Source organism: Clarias gariepinus, chromosome 28 (assembly GCF_024256425.1).
Source record: "Clarias gariepinus isolate MV-2021 ecotype Netherlands chromosome 28, CGAR_prim_01v2, whole genome shotgun sequence".
Taxonomy (NCBI): domain Eukaryota; kingdom Metazoa; phylum Chordata; class Actinopteri; order Siluriformes; family Clariidae; genus Clarias; species Clarias gariepinus.
In genome coordinates this window covers 11,462,201-11,481,307 of record NC_071127.1, presented here as the reverse complement: position 1 = coordinate 11,481,307, position 19,107 = coordinate 11,462,201, and positions in this window count along the sequence as shown.

Sequence of the window (19,107 nt, the reverse complement as noted above, 5' to 3'; positions counted from 1 at the left end):
TTAGAGATCCAGACTAAAGGCTAAAACCCAGATCATTAAAAATTTGCCCCACAGGAGGAGGCTCCACACGTACCTTTTTCTAATTAAGGAGGTGGATCAAGGAAATGAAATCTCATTCTTGTAAAGGTTAAATTTCACTCTTTGTTTGGCAGTGAGATGAGAGGGGAGAGTCGATCCCAAAGTGCTCTTTCATTACTGAGCAGCCTGATCCACAAACCAGTCGAGTCGCAAAGTTTAATCAGAACGTTTTTCCCCAAGCTAATATTCTCTCACTCGTAATAATACCTTAATTATCAACTGGGAGAAATTATTTAACTGGCACCTCTTATTTGATTTTTTCATATCAATATGCTGTGTAGGTATAACTATTGTCCACTTATATATACTTTTACACATTTTATATAATAAAATATAAAAATCACATATTGTTACCACCTGCCACAAGTCTGACAAAAAATTTGAAGCAATAAATAGAAATACAATAGATAAAGTTTATTACATCAAAATGGCCAAAAATAAAGCACTGTAGGTTGGGGGGAAAGCCAGGCTCCAGGGACTGAGGTTCATGCCTTTGGGACGACACCACCCTAATCCTGCAGGTCGTGTGCAGACCTCTTTAAAAGCACAAGTTTTGGCCGTTTGCTGCTTTGAAAGATTCAGGTGCGTGTTAACATGATCTCAAGAGGGAAAGACCTAAGCAGAGGTCTTGGTGAGGCAATTATTGTTGAACATTAATCTGGTAAGGGTTATAAAGATACATTTCCCAGCGTTTTTCAGTAGTGAATGTTCTATGGTAATGTCTATGACAAGACAATTAGAACATTTAAAACAAAAAGGGGGTTGCCACTTTTGTCTAGAAAGAACATGGAAGCATGCCTGAGGTTTGCAAAACTGCACCTAAACAAAGCCCTATAGACAGATGAGATGAAACCAAGGTTTAGTTGTTTCGCCTTAATGCCTAGAGCCATTTTTGGTGCAAACAAAGCATTTGAGCAGAAACACCTCATACCCATTGTCAAGGTGATGATTTGGGCTTGTTTTGCATCCACAGAAGTTGGATGACCATGAACTCACCATGAACTCCTTTGTATACCAGAGTATTCTAGAGGCAAATGTGAGACCAACAGTTCCAGACGAAATTGGGTCATGCAACAGGACAATGATACAAAACATGCTTGTCCTGGCATTTACACTGAATTGCCAAAAAAAATCAAAGAATCAAGATTTTTAAATGGTCTAGTCAAAGTCTAGACCTCAATCCACTTGAAATGCTGTGGCAAGACCTTCACAAAAGCCAAAAGCTAAAAACCTCAATGAGCTGAAGCAATGTTTTAATGGGACAAAATTCCTCCCCAATGATGGAAGATACTGATAAAATCATACAGGAAATTACTTCAAGATTGGTTCAAGTTATTGCTGCTAAAGGTGGACCTACAAGCTATTTAATAATAATAAGAATAAGAATAATACTATGACCCACTGTGATCAGATGATATTTATAACACATAGAATTGAAAGAGTGAGTACTGTACTAACTTTTACATGACTGTACACGGGTAAGAGTCGGCCAAGAGCGTCTCCAAAAAGCAAGAAGCAACATAACACAAAAAAAAACCTAAATTCAGTGCATCAAGAAGGAGGTAGTTATGCTAAATCATGTGTTTTCTAGATGCAAATGTCTGAAATTATTAGCACTAGTGTCTATTGATACTCTGGTTATACACAACAATCTTACTGAGGGAGGCATTTGGATGGGTGTGTGAGCATTTTCCCTTTCATTCTAATCTTTCGATCTCTTTCTATTTCTTCCAACATCACTCTCATGCCCCTTTTATTTCTTCAATCTTCAAATCTCTTTGTTTCCCAGCGGACAAGTCGGAGACTGGCTGCAGATATCCAGTGCTGTACTCAGAATCAGAACAGATATAAGTGAGACTATTTAGTCAGTTCATATTATATAGAAGGCTGCAGCAAATCCAATAGCTAAATACATACAGATTGAGGAACACCTTCAAGTGGCTAATGCTAACCATTAACCTATGAAATACCACTTAAATAAAAAATGTATCCAATATAGTTAAACGGTCTCCAGCACCATACTGTGGGTCATGATTGTGGAGGAAAATGGGTGAGGAGAATGGACACTATACAGTACATCATTTTTGTGCCTGATCTTTCTGTTCCCCTTGTCTTCCAGAGCTTCTACCATTACCCTAGTGAACCTCCTCGGCCTCATTCCAGGAGGAAGAAGACAGTGTTGTACAACATTTAGGACACCCAGCAGGCCTTCACTAGAATTATCACATTTAAGCTGCTATTTAGTCACAGGCTGCTGGTGCTCATGGTCACTCTGAGGTGGCAGTGGGATAAACAACTACTTGGCTATCGCTCCTTTGTTTAGTTTTTGAGTGTTATTGAGTAGTTCCCATTTTCAAACAACATATGGAACGGGCCCAGTATTGCACCTACTGTACAACTGATACAACCATGATAATTTCTCCCTGGTGACCAAGTCCTCCTGCGAAGCTGTATGTTCCTTGCACCCAGGCAGGATCCTTATACAGAAGTCCTGTGACCTGTAAGCAGTCCGGCAATCAGAAATACTGTAGGGTCTCAATTATATACTGTAAATGTAAAATCTAACAATTGGTCCAACCCTTGCCTTCTATTTCAGTTTGAGCCACTTGATTCTCCTAAAAAGCTACAGGTGCACATGGGGAAAAATTAGCCATGGCCAATGGCAAGACCTCAGGTAGCGAACTTCTACTCACAGAAAGCAAATATGCAGCAGAAGAACTGGAAGCCCTGGCAGGTAAATAGGCCATTGAGGAATTAGGGTATTATCTCGCAGGCTGACACATCACTTTATTAACTGACCATGCACTGCTGCAATGTATGCCTGGACCCAAGGACACAATTATAACGCACTGGTTTCTCTTCCTCCAAGACGTTTTATTTCATACCCAACACAAAACAACACAGAAATGCAGATGGGTTTTTTTGCAGGTACACACTGGGGGCCCTGTCCACAACAGCAAATTGCTTGGTATACTGTGGTGACTGCTGTGCTTGCCAGTAGGTACTGAAAGGACAGTGCTACTTTAGGACCCTCAGTGCTTTGGACCTCAGGCAACAGTGCGACGGTGGGCTGGGGGCAAGCAACGAGCCATGGCTGGCACAGCATCCTAATCAAGGGCTGTCTTCACCCACTTCCAGCTTCAGAGAAAGAATAAAAGGAGAGTTGCACTTTAGATGAGTGAGTGGGCTCTCAGGGGACACATGGCACACAATCACTCTTGTCCTTTTTTGGTCCCCTAGACTCTGCAGATGATGCTGCATGCTGGCCACTAAATGCACACCCACCTCACAGCCCTGAATGCCACCAATCTTCAGGGATAACCAGCATACATAGATAAAGGCTATGCACCCTCGCTACACCAAAGGACAAGTTTCTCTACCCCATCCCCACCCCCTACAGATTTTTCCTTGGAAAAAAAAGAGCACATAAATTTTCCATTGCCTCCTGTCTTATCTGTGTTTTCACGGTGAATTTAGCACAGTATACATTTTAGCTTTGTTGTTGTTTTAATGAGATTAATGACAATTTCACTTAAGGCATCTTATTTGATTTCACCTATAATTGGTGACTGCATGTCAAAATGGTTGGCAATCATAGAGCTTTTTGTTAAGGAATTATAAAACCTATTATATGTAGAGATCTGAGATAGTATATGAAAAAGGTAATAATGGTGGTGTCATTCCATTTAAAAAAAAAAAAAAAAAAAAAAAAAGAAGAAAAAGAAGAAGAAGAAGAGGGCACATAGGACTGTTGTCATTGTGCTTGGGCCGTAATAATCCTATAAAACAAAATGAGTATATTTAAAAACAACCGTTCTATAGAAATAATTTTAATATTGAATCTTACACTGACTTATACTTACGATTCCTACAATGACTTTTCAAATGACCCTCACACAGATATGCTCACCACCATCTCGTGCAAAAATAAAACTAAAATTGTGTTCCCTTAGGTGCTAAGCAGTTCCATTTCCGGCAGTTTTTTTTTTTTGGTGATGTGATGATCTGGAAGTAATTTTTTGTGTTTACTTATGATTGCTTCCTTTGACTGCCACAATTAGAAAACTTTTCAGGTTGGACCAGTGAGTGACCACTAACAGGACAAATTTTATGTTAATTTTTACCAGATTTCCCACCAAATTTGGATCGCAAACATTTTCAAGCCACTTAACTTTAAATCAAATTGAAATTCAATTGAATTGAACTAAATTTTGTTTTCCTTTGATATGGAGTACCATATTTTATATTCAAAACATACAAAACAGAATGGTCAGCAACACTGGCAAACATACTGTAGGGTCAAATTTTCAAACCTAATTTTGTGAGTGGAGAAGCAGGACTACGGGATTAATTTCACTTGGACTGGGTTTGTATTATAACTTTTGTTCGACTCAATATCAAATCATTGTTCATCTTTCCATTGGAATGTACCCAGTGGCCTTAATGTAAAAAGTCAGCAAGTTTTAAATTGAACAGAGAGACTATACTGAAAAAAGACATGTGACATAGAAAAAAAATAAGAAAAAGAACCGAATCTCCAAATAGAAAGCAATGCCATATCTTAAGAAGTGCTTGATACATTAGCAACAAATTTAGGTAAAAAGTTAAATAAAATATTTATGAAATATTCAACAATAAGCCAGAATTTGTATTTGATATCTAAAAGCATGTTATTTATGGCACATTTATTATACCAGGCAAAAATAAGAGTTTTTTTTTTTTTTTTTTTTTTAAATGCTTTGTTTATTTTAAATTGGGAAACAATATAATCAATATAATTTCTGAAGGTCACTAACATTGACTCATAAATATGATGTAAAAAAAAAAAAAAAAAAAAAAAAATATATATATATATATATATATATATATATATATATATATATATATATATATATATATATATTAAAAAAATCAGTTTGGTGAAAAGTTTTTTAACCAGATTGCTGTGTGAGCATGGTTTCTCACTTCATTACTTTGGGAATTAAGTCATTGAATCGTTAGTGTCAACCTATTAATGGAGATGCATTTACTTTGTCTGAAAATTCCCCATCATTTGATTAATTGTATTTGCGCTCCTTAAAGAGGAAATGAGGCACAGGAAGTAGGCTTATGAAGGGAGGGCCCCAGAGCATGCTGGGCTCTTAGAGATGTTGGTCGACCCTAGGCAGAGGCGGATCAGCCTGGTGCATTCGTTCAAGACACACCAGAGATTAAAACGCATTAGGCTCTAAGTAGTTGAAGATTTCTTGCTGCGGGCAGTCTTTGCTCAATTTTTGTGCATAATTAACGCATATTGAAAAGTTCACACTGTAATGGGTTGCCTGAGAACAAAGCAAATAATTCATGCTCTGTGTAAACAGATTATAATTACGTTCATCCAAAAATAAAACGTAAAATGATCAACAATCCTTGACCCTGAAATTTTGAAAAAGCTTTTTGAATTTGAAGAGAATGTGAAAAATCTGACGAAGGTTCCTTTTCAGTTAGGAGACAGGAAAAGTCACCCAGGTGTTAGTGTTCTAGTTTTCATTTATGATGATCCATTGTCTAATCACAAATTCTGTATTCAGAAAAAAAAAAAAAGTTTTTAAAAATCACTGAAAAAAAAACTTCAATAAATGTCAACTGAACATACTCACACATAAATGCAAAACAAAAAGAAATCTTGGAATTCTTATCCTGGAACACAGAGATACAGTAGCAATTAACAAAGTACAAATACTTACTGTAATTACTTACTGTTCCTGTATTGAAGTATTTTTGTGTACTTTACCTTTACTCACTACATTTTTTTTATGAAAAATCTAGTACTTTTACTTCCTAAACAAAATGGAGCCCAAAAAATAGATACACACTTCAATTCTGTTCAATTTTGTTTTTGTGCATATATTTTTCATTTTAAAGTGTGTAACCATTTTTGGGGGTTCCTGTGTTTTATTAATAGAGACATTTTACGATAATGATCACACAAAAGTAAATTTTTTTAAAATTATCTAAGCTGATCTAAATTCCACCGCATGTTGGAATAACAAGAGCAATAGAAGGAAAAAAAAAAAGAAATTAAGTCAATAGAAAAGCACAGATTTGTTAGATCTTGCCTAAGAGATCACACCTACTTTTGTCTCGTTTTGTACGCATATTTAAGGGTGCAGGTGTTTAAGGTAAGATTCAAAATGAACTATCTAGTGAGCAAAAAAAAAAAAAAAAAACGTTATGAGCCGCTGAACATTTGGTTTGTATTACATGCAAATAAGTGTTTTTTTTTTTTTCTAATAAGCTTATAAAGTTTTGCTGTGTCCTTTTAAGCTTATTGTGTTCATTAAGCTTTTAATGTATGCCTGTTTAATTGCTTCAACTTCTTGTGTTATGCAGAGTAGGAACAGAAAGAACTACCTAGCTAATCTACCGAAGTAATTAAAGACACTAGAACTCATAGCATCATGTCCAGGGCCCTTCTTCTGTTAGGTTTATTAATTCCATAATCTTACAGTTATCTTTTTTATTATTATTTTATTTTATTCGTATTTTTTTTATTTATTTCAAGACATATTGCCAACCATTACAGCACTGGCTATTAGAGGCTGAAACCATTATTTCTTTTTAACAAAGTTAATTAATGAATAATTTTTGGTCTCCAAAAAGCCACAATTTTCCTTGACATGCACAGTACTTGCATCATTATAAAGTGGTCTCCTCATGCATTAAACCCAGTAGTGCTAAAAGCTATTTAACATACTATTTGTAATGTCCTTTGTGTAAAAACGCATGCAGTGTTTACTCCAGGCGGCAGGGTGGTGTAGTGGTTAGCACTGTCGCCTTGCACCTCCAGGGTCCGAGCTCGATTTCTGTCTCTGTGTGCGTGGAGTTTGCATGTTCTCCCCGTGCTTGGTGGGTTTCCTCCGGGTACTCCAGTTTCCTCCCATAGTCTAAGATATGCCCCTCCTGGGATAGGCTCCAGGTCCCCGCAACCCTAAATGCAGGATAAAGCGGTATAGAAGATGAGTGGGTGAGAGTTTACTTCCCTCTGTCCAGCCATGTCTAAGCTTGAACATTTTAGATGAATTGGCCTCTTGTAATGCTACAAGGTTTCCTGGATTTATAAAGCATCTGAACACTGCCACTGATTTAATTAATTCTTTATTAATTTAGACTTTCATAATGGTATAAAAAATAATAAATCTTGCGCATTTATGTTACAAAAGCATCAATTTCAATTGTGCATAAAATATTGTTACTCAGTCAGACAACAAAATGTGGATTACTTGTGCTTTTGTACTTAAAGTACAGTTTAGTGCATGCACTTTACCTTGAGTAAGAAGTGGTACTTCTACACTGGAGTACATAGTGTTAAAAATAATTCAAATGAAGATTTTGCTTCTAGTTTGAAGACTTATTAATATATCTAATTGTATTATTTTGCAAAATGGGTACATTAGAAAATTGGAAGAAAAAAACAAACAAACAAAAAAACAAACAAAAATAATAAATTTTCTGGTTACTTCTTAATGTCGTTTCAGATCTCTCAACTGCTAACCCTTCTGTATGACCCTAGCCTCCTTCTTCCATCACAAAAAAGCATTCTTTCATTTTACACACAAGTGTATACTGTACTGTATAATGCTAATGAAAGCTGCCCATATAATTGCCATTCAATCATCCTTCATTCAATCAATTTCTCAGTCCTATTTCTAGCTCATTTCTCAAACGATATTCCCCTAAATCTCAGATTTGGAGGAGTAGCGGCATGCTTCACTGTTAAGCAACATGTGATAAAGTGTGTAGGCTTGTGATAATTTAATTTTCTCACAATTTTTGTTAGGAGTGGCAGACTGCACTCAGTGTGTGTATTCTATATGTGTGTCTGATGATAACATTCCCAGAAATTGTTTATAGGGGAGGTTAAAGAAGCCATTCAGTGATATCCCACATTTTTTTAGGAAAAATGCTGCTTATCTATCTAATGCATACAGTATACTCACTCAATGAGATTGGCATCGTTTTAAACATCGTATGCTAATTACATTTCAGCTTATTAGAACTTAAAAAGATAACATCAGAGATTACTGGTCTGCATGCTTCATCCGAACATGGTGTTTGTTCATAGTGTAGAAACTTCTAATAATAAGTTTAGGGTATTCATCTTTATCATCATCATCACCATTACTATTATTATTATTATTATTATTATTATTACTCATTTACACATTTCCTATATCGCTTAACCTGTAGGAAACAAGGCCAAAGAGGGGGGAATCAAACCCTCACCCTGGAGGTGCAAGGCCACAGTGTAAACCACTACACCGCCATACTGCCTTATTATTATTATTATTATTATTATTATTATTATTATCATTATTATTATTTATTAATTAATGTTACTATAAAACGGATAAAAACAGCATAAAATGTGCATATTATTTGGGAAAAAAAATTCAAAGTGTTTTTTATGCATTGTTTTAAAAATACACACATACAGTTTACATCAGGAAACTTACCAAGACTATATCCGACTTTAATGGCAGTGTTTTCTTGCCAATTGCATTCATTTTCCAGAGATGTGAATTTCCAGCAAACCGCCCTATAACCAGAGACTCTAAAAAAAAAAAGAAAAGTTAATGAACCTTCGTAATTACAACTGCTTTAAACCACAAAGCCGACTCGCCGCACTGATATTACACGTAGTCGTCTCTTTCCAGTGAGACTGCTTGGAGAAAAGCAAACGGAGATAAAATGCTTTCATTATGCAAACGCGTCTACTTTGGGCACAAATAGGTAGAAAGGCATTATATCGTTATACGCTGAAAAATGAGGAGCTAATGTCATTAGGTTGCTGAGAATGGAGAAACATTTTAATAGACTAATGTTCTCACTCCTGCATCTCATTGGATTTTAATGTCTATCAGCAGCTGCAATAATGCAATCTGCCCCTGAAGTAAAATCAGTGCTATTTGCAACATCAAAACAGGAACAAATGCTATAAGTCTGGTTCATAATCATGCATAAGCGTGCATCTTTATTTTACCAGTGTTGGAAGCTTTTAAATGGCTTTCACAAAAAAAAAAAAAAAAAAACATTGTAAAACTTACCAATATTAAAATGATCCCACAAGTTCAAATGAGTTTGACTTACAATCTACTACGGAGTGATTAAACGATAGTGTAAAGAGACTTGATCTGTGAGTGGAGATTGATAAATGAAGTATTTTTGATGAGTTCAAAAGCACAGATGACACAAGCACTGTGGAAATCCATGGTTGCGATCGTGATCTCATTTTACCATTTCACTGATCAGAATATCAGTCTCTCTCTCTCTCTCTTCTCAGCTCAATAAATTGACTAAGGAGTTGCTAGATGAGATGATCGATTATGTCTTGCTGTCTAGGAGATAAATGTCTCTAGCTTGTCACCTGTTTTGGTACAGATAATGCTGTATTGCAATTTGTAGCTTGTTGAGATACTGATTAATTGCTATAACAATTTACTTCCTTTTGTACATTTAAAAATTCCACATATTTTATTAATATTGTATTACAGTGGTTTTAGTATTGACTCCCTTTGGGGAATGATGGAGGAAGGCACAAGCAGACACAGAGAGAGAGAGAGAGTTAAAGGAGAGTGAGAGAAGCTTTGACAGGATGTCATAGTACAGTGTGTCAGCTCAGTGGCTGCTCCCCTTTGACGCTAATTACAGGTGACAGGGCTAAGTACAAGGCTTTACACATGATAATGATGACTCCAGAGTAAGTTCTTCACGGCAGCACCCCTCCCCTTCTCCCCCTCCTCCACCTTCAACCATGCTGACAGCAGCCATTATGCATTCTGGGATTTTGTCAGGAGTTTGCCACTAAAGCTGGTCACACAGAGAAAAATGCAAGAAACTGCACTTAAGGAACAGTCAGGGCCAAGAGGATATTCCCCTAAGAGAGGGTTTTCTAAAGCAATATTATACTGTAGCATGAATGGCTGTCTGTTTAAAGCCGGTTCGTACACAGAAGCATTATATAGAACTGATTATTTACATACAATTTTATAGTCCATGTTGGCATATTACTGTACAAAAGGACCGCAGGAAGCCCATGTGGAAGGCCCAGGTTGAATTCCCAGCCAATGCCCAAACCACAGCCACTGGATGCAGTGCCGGTCTAATGCGCTAAAATGACCCCCGCTCACGGATTGCACCTCCTGCATAATCTCTACCAAATAAATTTGATTATAAAATAAACAATATAAAAAAATACATGTTGTGTTATTTTTTTAAATAAATTATATATTTTTTCCACATAAATGTATATTTTTATATTGCTTATTTTATAATAAAATTTTATGTCATTTTTTATGATGAACAATATTTATTTAGTGTAAAAAATGTTTGTAAAAAAAAAAGTGTCACAAAATAAACATTATATGAGTCAGTCTCAACAGCTGTCATGTGCCTGGGGTTCATTATATTTCAGTAGTAATATCATGTTTGATAATAATAAACCTATGAATTTATGTTCTAATATAATATTCAATAGAGATTTATGTGTGTGTGTGTGTGTTTCGGGTACATAACATTTTAGCGCATAACACCGGTCCCAAGCCCAGATAAAATGTAAAGGTTGTGTCAGGAATTCCACCGGAGTAAAACCTGTGCCAAGCTGTTGAATGGTCCGCTGTGGTGTTTCCTCGAGAAAGACTAAGAACAACATCATTAACACCACTGGGGTGTTTAACTATATGCATTATGTTCTACAATCAAATGTAAAGTAGGTCACAGTCTGGGAGGTAAAGTAGGTCTGGATGGTCCGCAGTACTGAGGAGAGAGCAGCTGCCTGCCAAAACCCACCTTCAAAACCAGTCACTTTCAGCAAGAAAACACATCTGATAACGTCATCTTAAAGCACTGTGACCCCTTTGTTATTGCTTTTAAGTCGTTCCAAATTGCATTCGAATTATCTGTGTTCTTTTCTTTTTTTACAGCTACAAAGCTAACTAGCTCCTAACACAAAGCTAAATCCCAAATCACTCTCCAACCCCTGATCAAGGGCCTTTTTTGGTGACTATTGTAGGATTGTAAACCCTCTACTAGCTTTCCATTTAACACTATTTAGAACTGGCCATCACCTACATGTTTTATTTTTCTCATCTAATACCAGTAAGAATTTAAAACAAGTTTTACCCTTTACGGGTTAATTCCACTTAGTGTCGGCCGCTAACTTTTGGTTGCCAGCTCCGCCAGTCGAAGTAGTTATTTACGCCAGTCAAGGAAGGATAGTTGTCGTAGTGATGGGTCATTTATGAACGATTCTTTGTTTAAAAATGAGTCTTTAACGTGACTCAGAAGAATTAGTAGTCTCGGAGAGTGATTTATTCATTTTCTACTGGGCGCGCATGCACAGAGCATTGCAAAACCACCGGAGGTTATGTACAGGAAACGGAAATGAGTAGTTACGTTTGAGTCTTTGGTCCGAATCGTTCGTGCTTTTGTCACGTGATTCCCGTAGATGTTATGCAGTACAATAGATTCAAAAGAAGAAGTGAGCTGCTCATTCAGTTTATTATAACATGTCCTTAGCTGTATTGTAATATTTTCATTACTGGAACTACAGCAAAATCTGTGTATGTAGACGTGTTGGGGGTCTGTTTATTTTAAATGTAACATTTTTTTTTTCAGAAGAACAATATGAACTAGATTCGTTTATTTCGATGAACGAGATTCAAAGAACTAAAATTATTCAAATTTCCCATCACTAATGTTGATGTAACTAAATACCTGGTTGAAATCCGTTGATGATAAATAGTGGATGTGTGCCCTGCGATACATTGGAACCTCATCCAGGGTGTACCCCACCTCATGCCCAAAGTCCCCGGGGACAGGCACCTGAACAGTAAGTGATGAGTAGAGTTAGGGCTATAAACAAAATGACTGTGTATAGCTACTATAATTCTATAAACAACTGAACAAAAGTACAGTAGGTCTGGGCAAATTGTTGTGAAATAAATCATAAGCATGTTTCATTGACATCTTAATCCACTTCACCTCTGGACACCTCACATCATACAGTATTTCAATTCAATTCAATTCAATTTTATTTATATAGCGCTTTTAACAATGGTCATTGTCTCAAAGCAGCTTCACAAAAAAAAAAAAAAAAAAAAAGATAATAATGAAATGAATGATGAATGAATGATGAATGAATGAATAATAATGAAATGAATGATGAATGAATGATGAATGAAAATGAATGAAATGTCTCTGATGAGCAAGCCAAGGGTGACGGCGACAATGGCAAGGAAAAACTCCCTGAGATGGCAATAGGAAGAAACCTTGAGAGGAACCAGACTCAACAGGGAACCCATCCTCATCTGGGTGATAACAGATAGAAATAACATCATGTGTGTTGTGCAGGTGAAAGTTCTGATCATCTTCCTGTACACTTACACCCCACCATGTTATATTCCACTTCTGCATGGTAAATTTCCACCCTTTCACTAACACCTATCATAAATTTTGATGCTGGAAATACCTCCAGACATTTCTTCCTACATCTCCATGCTACGTACTTATGCTTCTCCACACGTACCTTTTTTTTTTTTTAATAGCCACATTTGTAAACCATTTGATGTCTTTGTCTTCAGTGCCTTTTATGCTGCTTGGAAACCAATTTTAAATCAAACAGATTGCAGTGCGGACATCAGCTATTATAGAGCCTTTACACACAGCTGGTCTAAAATAAAAGAAGACAGTATTGCACAAATAGCCACTATTACAAACAACTTAACATGAGCACTTAGAGATTTCAGTCAGCCAATTGACTGCATCTAGAGGCCGATCATTAAGAAACCCTGTAAAGTTTAAAGTCTCTTTTGCACTGCAGGTAACTGTGTTGTTTTTAAGGCTGCTGCAAAACTACTCGCAATCATGCGGTCGGGATCAGTGTATACGAGGTGTTCATATAAATTGGCACAGATTAGATTTATAAACAAATGATGTGGTTTTACGTTGCCTTTAAAATGAAGTAGCCTGAGATGTATTGGCACCCTGTCCCGTGTGCCCAAAGTCTCTTGGGGTAGGGTCCAGGCCACCCTGTACAGGATATGTAGTACTGTATAGAAGACAAATGAATAAAATAATACCACTGGTAGTAGTAAATTGAGTATGATCTTGGAGACAATGGAGCTTGAAGAATGGTAGAAAATAGCAGCAGTGTGAATTCTGGCTTAGATAGTTTTCCAATCTCAGCTACATCACGGAAATTTCTTTTTGTTCACTATTATTGTGTTTCTTGTACCACTTACTCACTCACTTATCGTCTATACCACTTCATCCTGTATTCAGGGTTGCGGTGGGGCGTGGAGACTTTCTCAGGAGACTTAGGGCACGAGGGCACACCGTGGACAGGGTGCCAATCCATCGCAGGGCTTGCACACTACAGGCAATTTGGGAATGCCAGTAGCCTAACCTGCATATCTTTGGACTGTGGGAGGAAACCGGAGTACCCTGAGCAAACCCACCAAACATGCAAACTCCATGCACACAGAGACGGGAATTGAGCCTGGCCAGGAATCGAACCTGGACACTGGAGGTGCACTTGCTTGTACCAACCTGCATTATTTTCCTACGAATTTAGTTGTTTTATTTTTTCTTTATAACTCTGTAAATGTAATAACATCTGTTTTTGTCCCATGTGCTTCATAGCCCACTTCAGCCAGATGTGTAAAAACCTTCCCCAGGTTCCCAGTCCTGATGCCTTACTCGAAACCAAGAAAAAACTTCTTTTCTTTTTTTTACAGTATACGCACTGTAAGTGTTTTTGCATTAAGTGCTTGATTGCGTCCTTACTTATCTATTTATAGTACGTATCTCTAGCACGATAATATACTCAATATTACAATATTTAGTGTCATAACAACAAAAACTTCTCCACTCTATTGGAAAGTTACAGTACAAAATGCAATTACTGAAAAAATGCTTTACAATATGAATATTATAAATTGTACTAATTTACCTGCCCAAAATATGTTGTTCATTTACCTCGATTTACAGTTTCTCTCTCTCTCTCTCTCTCTCTCTCTCTCTCTCTCTCTCTCTCTCTATCATTTTCTAGTTTTCTGAGGCTTTGTGTGTTTATTTGTCTGAGTATAGATTTGTTAAACCTGATTGTCTATAATCTGATCTGTGCTATAGATACTGACCACAATTATTGGATTTGCTCTAATTAGGGGGTTTTGCATGCTCATCCCATCGCCCCAGGCTGCTACACAATATGGCAAAAAAAAAACTTTTTTATTTAGCGTAACATATGCACCATATAATCCAGACAGGTGAAACACATCACATAATTGACTGTGCTTTCACACACACACACACACAGTAGCTTCCAACATAGCTTACTAAATAGAGAAAATGGGGTGTTTCTGTTAGACTCCTGGATAATGAGAACACACACAAAGTATTTCACCAAAGGGAACCCGTGGTCAAACTGTTCCCGGTCACATAAAGTGGAAATTTGATTTACGATTCGATTTGCCACATGCATATTTAAAGCAGCCGTTGATGGTGCACAGCTTCTATGAACATGATTCATGACTCCATCTCGTGGGTGGGATGAACGAGCAAACCTTGATGAGGAGTACCTGGTGTTGCCTCTGTGATGAGCCTGTCATGGCAGGGGTGCCGAGAACATCTTTTCATTCAGCACTTGAAAAATATAAGACTGCATGGTCACGCTATGCTATCCCATCACACTTTGCTTATGGATGAAGGTGTTATTTCCAGATTGATTTTTTTTTCATGCTGAGCTTCCAGTAGATCTATTTCCATATAGCTACACACCCTTTATTTTCTGTTCAATCTGTAGTAAATGTTATCTGTGCTTCAAATATCATAGGCAGTCCAGGCATGGAGATCTTGGCTAGTCATCCATTTGTTTTCCATGCTATGAAAGCAAAACATTTTTAATTACAATAAGGGCTGTTTAATTGGATATAAAGTATGTCCAGTATAAAAAGGTCAGGGTGATGAAGCTTACATTTATTTGTTATGAGGGAATCAACAGAACAAAAATTAAACCTTTTATATCAAGAAAAAATCCTATTGATGTTAATAATACAATTGATATTACTATAAAATTGGCGCCAAAAAAGCAGAAACAGTTCAACAATAGTAGACATGTAAAAGCAACTTTACAGTGTTATATTTTATTTAGTTAAGTTAAAAGTGCAAATTAATGAATTATTACTAAAATTATGCACCTCGTTCTCATGTCAGAGTTATGTGCATGGAGTAGAGAGGTATTATAGTTGCATGTGATTCTGTCTTTGGAATTTATTACATTTTCTTGAACAATGTTGGCTCACTTGGGGAGTTATTATATATATATATATTGGTATTATATTGTATTGTATTATGTTTTATGTAAAAAAAATTCGGGTTTTAGTATTAGGCAAATGCAGCCATAGATGACAAACAAATAACATTTTTGTCATTGCCATTATTTATTTAACAAAAATGAAAGCAAAAAGAAAAAAAAACCACCCCGTGGGCAAAACTATGTAACCCCCTCTCCCCGGTTCACCAGCATGTAGAGCCATTTTTAGCATGAAGTAATTGTTTACTGCATAACTTAATAAGTCTCTCAAGGAGGACTTCAGGACTTGCAGGACTTCACCATCGTCCTGGATTTGTTCCAGCACCACTTGCTGTAGATTGACTGCAGGTCAGGGAGCTTGATGCAGATAATGCGCTCAGCCAATTGCACCACTCTCTGTAGAGCTTGTCTATGCTGCATGGTGCTGTTCCCAAACCAAGGTGTGATCCCATCAGGATGGTGTCTATGGTGCAGGAGTAAAGTTCCTCAGCACCTTGGACAGCAGTCAAATTTTCACAAGCATCTACACTGGTAGAGACACTTCCTGGCCTCCTTTACCACGATGTGGATGTGACAGGATCATGACAGGATCTATCATTTCTACGTTGTGTGTGTGTGTGTGTGTGTGTGTGTGTGTGTGTGTGTGTGTGTGTGTGTGTGTGTGTGTGTGTGTGTGTGTGTGAAATGAAAGAGGGAGGGGAGATTGAGAAGAGGAAAGATTTTTTTCTACCACAGAGGAGATATTGCTTATCTTGAGGAGTGAATTTATTTTGTGGATTTAAAAAAAAAAACTTTTTAAAATTAAAAAGTGTGCTGTAGGCATATCAACTGAATGCTCAGTCAGCTTATCCCTCAAATTGCAAGCACATTTTCATTATAGAAGATTGCACTGGATAAACAAAAAGAAGTCCAGGCACGTACATGCCATGACCTTGAGTTAGTATATTGTGGAACGTTAAATGGAATGTCAGGCTGGACTATAACATAATAAATATGTAATATAACAAGTATGCTGGGGATTGGTCTAAAATTATATTTTAACCAGATATCTCTGACACTTCTACAAATAAATAAATTAATTAATTAATAAAGAAATAAATGGACTTGAAATGCATACAGGTAACTGATTTAACGCACTGACTGTGTTTTATCCTAAGGATCTAGTTAAATAGAAGGTGAAATATGTAATCAAGTATTTAGTGGAATTCTTTACTAATTTAAAACATATTGTTTGCTTTAAACCTGAAAATACAAGCATCTTATTGTTGCGAATTTTCATTCACTTTTATCGCTGTACATCTGTTGGAGATGCCTTAAGCTAAGCCATAAGAAGCACATGCATGTGTAAGTTATTAGTCCTTTTTTTTCTCTCAGGCAAAATAAAGGGCTACACTACAGTACTAAAACCCTTCATACAGAATTACAGTTGAGAACATGGTGATTCAACACTATTTGCATTTATAGGGTTTGCACAACACCTGGCTCTAATAAGCCACTTACGCTGTGCCATTCTTTTGTTTTTATTCGCGTATGATGGGGAAATTAGTTCCTGTCCGTCAAACGCAATGAAGCTGTCACAACCAATGAAGTACTCCATTTGTTTGTGGACATACCCTGCACCGATACTGAAATGGGGACCAAGGTGGACCCACAAATCAATATACATTGGACACAGTCTAGTTCCCACCTCACTGGTAGGTTCGAGCAGTGCTTGCAAAATCCACTAGAGAGAGAAAAATCAAAGCACATGGGAAAAGTTACACTATAGTCCACATTATTCCGTAGAGAAAAGATTTAAAGCCTGTTCTTATATGTTGCCAATATTTCAGTTCCACAAAATACAACATTTATCAGAATATGCCTCTAAACCGAGAGTGTCTCTGTACTGCACTACCTTTTAAACTGCTGACTTAAAACACTGAGCCTCCATCACCTCTGTGAGTTTTTTTCTTTCCCCAGTCAAAAGACATCTAATTGCTAATCTATAATCCTTTTAATATGCTCCTGCCTTTTTTCGATTGATCCTCTGCCAAGCGGAACAGCATGGCCGCAGGCTACATTAATCCTATTACAGCTGGGTTTGGAATGGTGCTGTGCAAACCTAAACATCTCTCTCTTTTTTTTTTTTTTTTTTTTTTTTTTTTTTACACTGCCATGTATATATTGTATATACTGTATATATATTTCCTAATGAAATCTTGTTGTTCAGAAATGATGACCCTGACAACGGCTTGATTTTATTTAACCATATGTACTGTATATTAGCAATCTTTCTCCATCTATATCTCTTTCTGTTCAATCTCAGCATTCGTTTCATATCCATCCTGAGTTACTGTAATCATCAACTGACCACTTGATCTTGTGAAATGGAATCATTTAATGCAAAGGTTAGGACATTCTTGAGGTTGTGTTGCCCCGAAAGGTGTTCTATTAATAAAAACCCAATATTTTCATTTGTGTTCTCCAGTCCAATCAATAAGTCATATATTTTCAAGTTAGGTATGATGTTGTACCGATATCTGATTAGGTCTTTCAGTAGGTTTTTAAATCAATGTAAATTTTCAGCCTGAGGTAATTCAAAGTTTTTGCTAAATGAAATAGTGAGAGAATTAAGAAGTTTGAAAAGCACTTTTTTTCTCAAAGCATAAACCATTTTAGCAATTATTTGTTTTGCAGATTTTTAAATAAACATTTACAGGGATCAGAAGAGACAGACATCATGGAGAGAAAGATTTCTTTCAACAAAATAGATAATAATGATAATAATTTTAACCAACTATATAAACATGACTGAGTCACATGGGCAAAGAAGTTGCACATGTCTTTATTGTTGTTTGTGGTTGTTTCCATGACAATTTTTTTTTTTGCGATATCATTCCCATATTTCAGTAGTGGTAAAATTTACAGTATATGCTAAAGTAATAACTTTTGTTTTACCTGACATATCTAAAAAAAAAAAATCCAGTAAATGCACAATTTGAAATCCGAAGCCTCCCATTAACACATACTGGCAAGGCTTCCATATAAGTACATATAACATTTTATAGCGGTCATTGACATATGCTGTGTTGTCGGCACAGATCTGGCTTTTAAGGATTTTAAGTCTTTTGCTTATTGATCAGAAGGTTGGGGGCTCTTTTTCTTAAAATTTGTAATCAGTGTAGTTCTGTGGCACAATCCAGAAATCCTGCTTTCTTCCTTTTTTCAGTAGTTACAGTAGAAGTGGTGTAACATGATGACTGAAAAGTGATAAGAAATACTGTACTAATACATACTTTAAAATATAAGAAACTGTATATCAGTTATATTTCTCTAACTACAAAACTACAGTAGTACTGTATTAAACTTTAACAGATATTAAACCTCCGTGAAAAGAAAATCAACCTTGGGATTTAAAATCATGGTGTTTTCTTCTATTAAAGATTTATGTTGTAAAATATTGTATGTTGCAAGTTCATTGAAAGAAATCACTGAAAGTGTAATATTGTCATGACATTTATGTTCATATATGAGCATATGTAAACATCCGACCACTACTGTATCTACATGGTATCTCAAAGGTTCTGAAATATAGGATACATCTACAATTTCCTAATATACAGTAAGGCAAATTGTCTTCCAAAAAATTTTGGCACAGTACTTTTTCTCCTCTTAGTTGCATAGAGAATGCTTTTGAC